The sequence below is a fragment of the Macrobrachium nipponense genome, chromosome 43, assembly GCF_015104395.2.
Source record: "Macrobrachium nipponense isolate FS-2020 chromosome 43, ASM1510439v2, whole genome shotgun sequence".
Taxonomy (NCBI): domain Eukaryota; kingdom Metazoa; phylum Arthropoda; class Malacostraca; order Decapoda; family Palaemonidae; genus Macrobrachium; species Macrobrachium nipponense.
In genome coordinates, this window is record NC_061104.1 from 20,873,811 (window position 1) to 20,881,926 (window position 8,116).

At 39.4% G+C, this 8,116-nt stretch overlaps 1 pseudogene; it reads right to left on the bottom strand.

The window, feature by feature from the left end:
• Positions 1 to 1,736: 1,736 nt before the first annotated feature.
• The window catches only part of LOC135213836 (uncharacterized), a 12,812-nt pseudogene continuing 6,432 nt past the window's right edge, over positions 1,737 to 8,116 (bottom strand).

Consider the following 8,116-nt stretch of genomic DNA (forward strand, 5'->3'; position numbering starts at 1 on the left):
AACTACTATACAATAAATTGATAACTATTTTACAATGGATAATCAACTATTTTACATGGAATAGTCAACTATTTTACATGGGATAGTAAACTATTTTACGATAGATGTTGACGTCCGCGGATAGTTATTTCTTACAACAAGCATAATGTTAGACACTTGAATTTTAGTATTACGCAAAACAGGAAAATTTTTACATCTATTGTTATGCTCAACTACTGTAAATGAACATTATTACAAAAGAAACGGAAACTATTTTAAACACAGCAATATTTATTACAACAGAAGAAATAACATTTTGAAAAAGATATATTTAAAACCTAAAAATCTCCAATTATTTCATCACATTTCTTTATATATTACCCGAGACATCGATCATTTGAATATGTATCACTCGGGATATCTCAGTGATTACATCGTGACATCAAATCACAGAGATATCTCACAGATTCTCCCATGACATCAATCAGGAAGACTTCAGTCACGGAGATAGCTATGTGATTCTCCGGCGACATCAATCACAGAGATATCTCTCTGATTACTCCATGACATCAGTCACAGAGATATCTGCCTGATTACTCCATGACATCAATCACAGAAATATCACAGAGATATCTCACTGATTCCATCATGACATCAATCACAGAGATATCTCCCTGGCTCCAAGCACAGAGATTCTCCTTGAGACCAATCATAGAAATACTATCTCCCTGACATCAATCACAGAAAATATTTTCCTAGCACCAATCACAGAGATTTCTCCCTGACATCAATCACAGAGAGATCTCCCTGGCACCATCACAAGAGATTACTCCACGCCAGCAACCCAGAGATATCTCCCTGATTACTCCAGTGACATCAATCACCGACTGCTCCCAGCGAAGACTCCGATGTGACGTCAACCAAACACGAGGACATCTGGGCGAGAGCACCACAAGGAATCTCATATCGGAGGTGAGGCAGTATTTTTTTTTTTTTTTTTTTTTTTTTTTTTGGCTAGGTCGTGTTAGGACGAATCGTCTCTCTCTCTCTCTCTCTCTCTCTCTCTCTCTCTCTCTCTCTCTCTCTCAGAACTCTGGATCTGGTATATGTCATTGATGTAATGGACTAGATTTATTATTATTATATGAGGTATGATTGAATGAACTAATAAAAAGATTCTCTCTCTCTCTCTCTCTCTCTCTCTCTCTACTCTGCTGAGAGAGAACTGGCCTACTGCCAAAACCCACCCAGCCACCCACCCACTGACGCCCACCACAACTAGAGACTCAGGCCCCCCTCCCCCCTCACCCCCCCCCTCCCTTCTCCACGACTCCTGCTAAAACCCGTTCGACACTCACACTCAAAACACCTGCTCTTTTTTTACGGGCCAAAACAAACACCAGTATTCTCTCTCTCTCTCTCTCTCTCTCTCTCTCTCTCTCGTTGTACTACTCCGAATCCTGTGGCGTTGGCTTCGATTGTCATCAGAGGAGGGGTTGGGGGAAAAGTGTGACTTCCTCAGGTAAATGAGATTCAATTTCTCTAAGTTCTTGAATTTCAATCCGCAGGCACTTTCAGTATCGGCAAATAGATTTCTTCGTCATTTCTCTAGACAAGATGTTCCCAGAGTAATGCCTGCTGCTTTTAGCAAGCAGAATTAGTTCATGCTGTTTCCAAAGTAATGCCTGCTGCTTTTAGCAAGCAGAATCAGTTCATTCTGTTCCCAGAGTAATGCCTGCTGCTTTTAGCAAGCAGAATTAGTTCATTCTGCTCTCAGAGTAGTGTCTGCTGCTTTTAGCAAGCAGAATAGTTCTCAATTCATGCTGTTCCCAAAGTAATGCCTGCTGCATTTAGCAAGCAAAATTAGTTCATTCTGCTCTCAGAGTAGTGCCTGCTGATTTTAGCAAGCAGAATCGTTCATTCTGTGCCCAGAGTAACGCCAAGCGCTTTGAAGAAGCAAAGTCAATAACCCTACTTTTTTCAAAATCCAAGTTTGGATTCGACGCGTCTTAAAAAAAAGCAATATCGAAAGCTTCAAACGACAAAAGAAAATAAAAAAAGAAAGCTCATTAACATGAGCTGTATGTATCTTTTCATACGCCAATTATCTCAGCTGTGTATTACGCGTTGCTCAGAACTAATTAGGAACGCATATAATTGGCTTACAACCACAGAACAGAAGTCGGATATGCCGCACACACACACACTCACACACACAGACACCTATTTTCAAGTGGTGGTTCATTAGCCCGAATCGGCAAAGCTAATTTCGGCTCGGTCAGTTAATTTTGAGCGTAAATTCGGCAATATGAGGAAAAGATATGTCACAGGAAATGCTCAGTAAATTAAATTTTTAGTAAACATTGGGAGGCGGGTATGCGATGATAAATAACGTGTGTGTGTGTGTGTGATAACTTTCGATTCAATTGATCTATGTATATACGTATATATATACGTACATATATATGTATATATATACAAATATATATATATATATATATATATATATATATATAATATATATATATATGGCCGAGTCCTCAACCTAATTACCTAGATAGATACATACATACATAAGCATAAACATACCAGACTCGACCATTTCACCCTAACATCCAAACTTGCAACACTACCCGAACGCGCGCGCGCGCGAGTTTACCATCACCTGAACAAGCAACGGGTAAACAATACACGCCAAATGACCTCATCTAAGCATCTACACACGAAGCGAGAGGACGCCATCACCTAAGCAATCAGAGCAGCTGCCAATTCAGGATTTGATTGCAGACGGTTTATAATGAGTTAAGCGTTTTATTCAGCCCTCTAAGAGTAAGAGCCCGTGCTGGCATAAGGCCAGCTATAGTAGATTCACATCAACCGCGCATTTGATGTCTAGGCCAATCCCATAGTTTCCAGCCTTATGATTGGCTTATCAACAGCCAACCAAGAGCGTCGTAATTGACTGGCGTAGACATCTAATACATGGCTGACGTGAATCTACTGTAGTAAATCTAAAACAACAACACCGCATACAACGACCCAAACAACAACCAACAGCAGGGCAACTCTAAGGAACAACAAATCATTTACGGAATGCAAACAACGCATTTTTACTAAATTTTTCACTACGGTAAACAACACACAACAGCAAATACCGCTCAATAACTTTAATAACAAAAAATCACTTACCTGAATACATAAAACGCAATTTAACAACACTTTCCACAGTAATAAAACACCGTACAACAACAAAATTAAAACCACATCAGAGTAATAGAACAGCAAATCACAACAACAATTCAACAACCCTTTCCACAACAAGAAAACGGCATCAACAACAAAACAACAGCCACAGCACAAGACCCGTAGGAACAACCTTCCACAACAATAAAACAACAAACAACAACAAAACAACAACCACAACACAAAAACCATAGGAACAACCTTCCACAATAATAAAACAGCACACAGCAACACAACAACACCAACAGCACAACACCAAAACAACAACCACAGCACGCCCAACAACCGCATGAACATCCTTCCACAACAAAACAAAACAACATACAACAGGAAACCAACAACCCATAAGGACAACCTTCCACAAAACAATAAACAACAAACAGAAAACAAGAAAAACACCTTCAAAAAAAACAAAATAAAAAAAACAACAAAAAAAAAACAGAAACACAGCCCGGATAACAACCGTAAGAACAACAAATCACTTATCAGAACACGTATAAAAGGCAATTTAACAGAGAGGGGAAAATTCAACTGTTCCCCCCCCCCCCACCCCCCACCCCACCTTCTACACTCATGGGAACGAGGAAAAAAAAAGAAAAAAAAAATACACACGACAGAAACTTTGAAATTTGAATAAAAACATTTGACGTTCCTCTTGGCATCATTATGTCGTCTGTCCTACGACCTTTTCTGAAGCGATATTTTAGTTTGAGGTAATATAATAAACGGGATGTTATATGATGATGATATTATATTCTGATAGCCATACACTGTAATATACCTCTAGTTGCTGCCAACTACAGTTAACTAACCACTAAGTACACACACACGCTTACCATATATATATATATATATATATATATGTGTGTGTGTGTGTGTGTGTGTGTGTGTGTGTGTTGTGTGTGTGTGTGTGTGTGTGTTTAATTTAAACGAATTTTTTATTTATTAGTTTCACATTTATATCTACTTTCACTTATTTTTTCTATTCAATTAATCTTAGCTCAATTTTTTTCTTTTTAATTTGGGTTTCTATTCTGTGGAAAGTTGGTCAGGAAATAAATTTAACTATTTCCTGTTTTTTGCACATAGAAGAATGTAGTTTTGAGTAATAAAGCTATAATAAACAATAATTAATAATAATATTTTTCCGTCGACATTTTTCAAAATCAGGGAATTCGTAGCTGATTCATCTCACAACAAATGCAGCTATTATTCTTAATTAATAATAATAAAATAATAATAATAATAATAATAATAATAATAATAATAATAATAATATTTTTCTGTCGACATAATTTAAAATCAGGGAATTCGTAGCAGTCATTATTCTCAATAATAATAATAATAATAATAATAATAATAATAATAATAATAATAATAATAAATAATAATAATAATAATAATGTTTTTTTGGCGACATATTTCAAAATCAGCAAATTCGTAGCTGACCCATCTTACAATATATGCAGCTATTACTCCTAATAATAATAATAATAATAATAATAATAATAATAATAATAATAATAATAATAATAATAATGAGCTGCATTTCCCAGTAGATTGCTAAGACCCGTGTTCCGCATTCATCTGTTTTAAGTTTAAGACAGAACGGGGTTGTTGGCACTCAGTGCCAATAAATAAGAAAAAAAAAACGCTCTAATGTCGGTATTTGTTTCCTCTGCCATAACATATGGTGGCTCCCTCTCTCTCTCTCATCTCTCTCTCTCTCTCTCTCTCTCTCTCTCTCTCACACACACATATGCATAACTTAGCGCACTTGCAAAAGTTACAGATACAAATGCAGCGAGAAATTATGGATATATGTTGCTCTCTCTCTCTCTCTCTCTCTCTCTCCTCTCATCTCTTCTCTACTCTCTCTCTCTCTGTCACCATACATTACTGCCCTCATTCATCTGCATTAACTTATGACTTCGTCTTGCCATCTTTCTTGTACCCTCGTCACTTTGAAGTTTATTTCCTCGACTCCTTAATTTCGGTTATTTCGGATGAAGAAAAAATAAAAAAAAAAAATAGAGTCATGGGAGGTCGAATATTGCTGGAATATTGTACTAAAGTACAAGCAGATACACGTATGATACCCGGGTGCTCTATACAAGATGGTTGCCAGCTCACCATTTTTTTCTTATATCATTTTAAAATTCTTTTTTAATTTTCATTGCGAGGCAGCAACACAACCCCTTGCGATGACGTCATCACAAACAGGTGTTCAGATATAAATAACCTATCACTGCTGTTTTATACAACTGTTGTTAAGGTTATTATTGTGGCCGTTATTTGCCGTTACTGTTAATTGTTGTTATTATTGTTGCTGTGGCATCACTGTTGCCAAATGCATCTTACACCTGATCCCTGACTCAGAGTAAGTTCGAAGTTCTGATACTCAGGTACAGTTACGGGACCGTATATGCCGACGACTTTTGGCATTCAATGGCGGTCACCCATGAAAAAAAAAAAAAAATCATAAGGGTTTGTTATTACTGGCACTATAATCCTAACGAGAAACCTTCGAGTATGCACGCATGCGCACAAACCTATGTACAAGAAAAGGAAGTTTACAAAAGGTGTTTAATAATACGGTAGAAAGCTGACGCAATAGACCAATGGCCTGAAGGATGGATAAGAATACAACAAAGAAGAATGAACGATATACATTACCTACGAGACGCTAATGACAGATGTTCCGTCACAGGTGTTAGAATACAGGTGACTGGAAATGAGGGACTAGAAAAATCGTTGATACTACTTTAGTGTAGATTATAAGAATGGAAGGGGCCAGTTTAGGGGAGAGAGAGAGAGAGAGAGAGAGAGAGAGAGAGAGAGAGAGAGAGAGAGAGAGAGAGAGAGAGAGATTTTAGGAAATTTATCCAGGGAAAAATAAATAGAGGAGAGGAGAGAGAGAGAGAGAGAGAGAGAGAGAGAGAGAGAGAGAGATTTTAGGAAAAATATCCAGGGTAAATGAGAGAGAGAGAGAGAGAGAGAGAGAATCCAGGGTATATGAGAGAGAGAGAGAATCCAGGGTATATGAGAGAGAGAGGTTAGGGAAGTTATCCAGGGTAAATGCGAGAGAGAGAGAGAGAGAGAGAGAGAGAGACCCAGGGTATATGAGAGAGAGAGATTAGGAAAGATATCCAGGGTAAAAGAGAGAGAGAGAGAGAGAGAGAGAGAGAGATACCCAGGGGTATCTATATGAGAGAGAAGAGATTAGGAAAGATATCCAGGGTATATGAGAGAGAGAGGAGAGAGAGAGAGAGAGAGAGAGAGAGAGAGAGAGAGAGAGCGTAATATACTCATCCTACAAACTTCTTATACATCAAAAAAACCATCAAAGCTTCTTCCGCCCGCCACCCACCCACCCCCCAACAGCTGACCCGACTGACCTGACTTCGAAGGGTAGGGTGCTGAGTTGGGGTCGTAGCTCGACGAGGAGAGCGGCGACAGGTGCCCGCTGGAGGGATGGTGGTGCCCGAGAGACCCGGCGGACAGCCCGTTGGAGGAGGAGGAGGGAACCGCCGCCCTGGTGGTGGTGGCGGGGGCGGCGGCGAGAGCGAGTCGACGCTCATGTTTGCAGGGGCAGGGCGCCAGTCCCCCACGCCGCCCCCGCCATCCTGTCGGGGTCGCAGCGGGGCTTCTTGTGGCTCATCATCATCATCCCCGCCGGAGGATAGTCCGACGGGGGCGACACGGGCGGCTCTGTCTTGACGACGACGTCGGCGGGGGAGACCGGCGACCGGGGGATTCCGAGGGGCGAGCCCCCCACCAAGGGGGAGCCCCCGACGTAGGGCGAGGATGGCGGGTCCATCTTGGGCGAGACGAGGGTGTGGGCGAGGGAGGAGGAGGAGGAGGAGGAGGAGGAGGAGGAGGAGGAGGAGGTCTGGGGTGGGGGGGAGCGGTGGCCCATCACCCCGGGCCCCCCCCCCCCCCCCCCCCCTTCCCGCGGGGGCCCCGGCAGTAGGGGGAGTCGCGAGGGAACTCCATCGTCACCACCACCAAAGCATATCACTCTCTGCAACAAACAAACAAAAACAAACAAATCAATAAACGTTTGTTTCTCAGGTTCTGGTACAACACGAAGTCACTTTCAAAAAATACCGAAAATTCATGTCACTCTGAAACAAACCAAAACAAATAGATGTTTAATTGTCAGGTTCTGTAACAAACAAAAAGTGTTACTTTCAAACACTAAAAAATTAAATATAATAAGTATGTCATTCTCTGGAACAAATACAAACTAATGTTTATTTGTCAGATTCTGCAACAAATAAAAAAAATGTAACAAACAACGAAAAATAAATTTGTTGTTTAATCTGATAAAGTACTCATTGAAACAAACCAGGAATAAACACACTTCCTTGAAATATATATGTACAGCTGTCTCAAAAAAACACTAATAAACATTTCTCTTAAATAAACGCCAGAAGAAATATATCACTCGGAAACAAATACAGAAATATATCAATCTAAGAAACAATTCCACAATATACATTTCTATCTTATCAGCTGTAGTCCACCAAAAAGAGGCAAAAGTATCATTTGCACAAAAAAATAAAAAATAACAAATATAAATACATTCCTGAAACAATCACAGAGCAAGATAGCAGTTTTCGGAGAAGATTTACAACTGTTAATATATCATCGTCCGCTACAGGGGAAAATAAATACATTCTGTAGTGTGGATGCACTGCCCGTGCCACAAACATAAAAACAGCCAATCATGTAATATAATTACACTGTACTAAACAGCGATAACTATAATCTTGTCAACTAACAACACAGAATCAATTAGCTCTGCTACAAAACGAGAATATAATTGTGTGTGTGTATATATATATATATATATATATATATATATATATATATATATATATATATATAA